The sequence below is a fragment of the Tachysurus fulvidraco genome, chromosome 7 (genome assembly GCF_022655615.1).
Source record: "Tachysurus fulvidraco isolate hzauxx_2018 chromosome 7, HZAU_PFXX_2.0, whole genome shotgun sequence".
Taxonomy (NCBI): domain Eukaryota; kingdom Metazoa; phylum Chordata; class Actinopteri; order Siluriformes; family Bagridae; genus Tachysurus; species Tachysurus fulvidraco.
The window spans coordinates 17252231-17254554 of NC_062524.1; positions in this window are offsets into that span (position 1 = coordinate 17252231).

A 2324-nucleotide genomic window follows, 5' to 3' on the forward strand; every position below is an offset into this window, starting at 1 on the left:
GGACCTGGAGCACAGGTTTTATCAGCTGACTGTCTTTTGTTGCTTATAATAAATTGGAATGTTGATAACACAAGCAGTCTTTAATAATGCTCTAAATTACATGTAGATGCATATTTTATGCATTAGTAAGTGTGGTGGTGCCTATGGGGTGTCGCTCTAGTATGGGTGCGTATGAGGCTGGGAGGGGGGAGAAAAAAAATCACAGTATACTCACTACAAAAAACTAGACTACACCACTGGTTGTACTGGTTGTTTTCAGGAAGCTGGAGGGCCACTCTAACATGAATGGGGACAGTGTTGGCAACATTCTTGTTAATATTAATGTTAATTACGTGCTGTGTGATACCTTTGATTCGTAAAATGATTTCCAGTGCCACACAATCTATATTTGGACAGAATCTTCAGATTGTAGAAAAGAATGAACCTGAGTACATGGAATTGAAAACCTTCGGGGAACATGACATCCCTAGAAAGGCACAGGTTTGCCCAGAAGATATAAGATTCCTGTAAATTAAATGTAAATATGTTGTATGCCGATAAGTTATATTAAGCATAAAATGATTAAAATAAAATTTAGGAAAATACAAAAAAAAAAATAAAACAAACGCATACATATACACACACATACACACACACACACACACACACACACACACACACACACACATAAATAAATAAACACCTTATACAAATTAGAGGACACAAGTTAACACACCATGGAGCTTGAGTAGCTTGTGTGCTTGTGGATGGGGCTGAAAGAGTCTGAGTAGACTTGGTAGCAACTGTGGCAGTCTGGGTTGAAACATCTACCCCTTAACAGTAGATGAGTCACTAAGCCGACCACGACTCTCCATATCCTGAATATAATGAGCAACTCTGGCCACTTGGTTAATAAGTAAACTAATGGCTACTGCACACTGTATCCAAAGAGACATAACAATAGAACAGGATCAACTAATATAAAGAAAAAAAGAGATGTTGGTAGGCACCAAGTTCCAAAGTACAAAGAATCCATGCCTACCCACAACAAAATTGTGTTGTGTTGAGTTGTGAAGACCTCAGAAAGGAGAATGAAGTCTAAAAGCACATAAAACCAACTTATAAGCTCCATGGCCTGATGACGTAGGCTGTAGGCTTAAGAACTGTAGGAATGGGGCCCCTCGGTTCGAAGATAATGGGAATTTAGATGGGCAAATGCATAGGTAAAACATTGACCATTAGGAAATTAAGGTTAATTTTCTGTAAGCGAGCGAAACGGAGTATGCGAGCTGAATTATAATTGGATAACGAGGGAGGGTATGGCGAAAGGGGGGCATGTCAGAACTGTATATAAGCTTAGTGTAATCAGCTGTGCTTCGATGCAAGTATCGTCTACTGGACAAACGTGTATCCCTGGTACCAACTGGTTGATTGCTGTCTATAAGACTGTCAATAAACCTACCTCAACTGAATCCAGTCTTCGTGAGTTTGGCTCATTATTTCTCCTTCGAGCTTCAACTTAGAATTATTGTTTAAACTTATAGTCAGATTGCAGGAGCTAGCCTGGGCCAATGTAGGTTGGAGGCGATTTTCTCCTACAGTGTGCCCTGCGATGGGTTGGCATTCCGTCCAGGGTGTATCCTGCCTTGATGCCCGATGACGCCTGAGATAGGCACAGGCTGCCCGTAACCAGAGAAGTTCGGATAAGCGGTAGAAAATGAATGAATGATTAAATGAATGAATGTCTCTGTATTTGCTGGTCTCACACGTCGGTATAATGTTCAGCTACACTGTCAATATTGTAATGCAGTTAAAATTACATGAAAACCAGAAAACTGTTTAAATAAGGAATAAAAAACCTGACACTTTGCTATTACAGTTGTGTGTAAAGTGACCTCTTTGAATGATTGGATCAAGCCACCATTAGATGTAGCTCCAGTCTTAGCTCCTCCCTCTCTAGAACTACTGTCACCGAAGAACATTCTAAGGAGGTAAATTTTGAGCTCAACGTGGGTAACAAAATGAGCCCTTTATCTCCAGGTAGAAACACTGATAGCCAATTAACCCTGTTATATACAACCCGATTTGACGATTTGCACCTGATGCAAATTCTCCTGCTTTTTCTGATCTTTTGCTTTCAGGTCAAATATATATTGAATTTCACTTCTGCTGGTAGAAGCTCCCTGCTCCCAATTTTATCTTTTTTTACATCACAGAAAAAATCAATAAAAAAAGTATATATATTTTTTTGTACTATGTGAGCTTAAAGCATGTAATAGACTTTATAATAAACTTTAAAACATAATGTAGAATAAAATCGAAAAAGAAAAACTCAGCTTGATTTC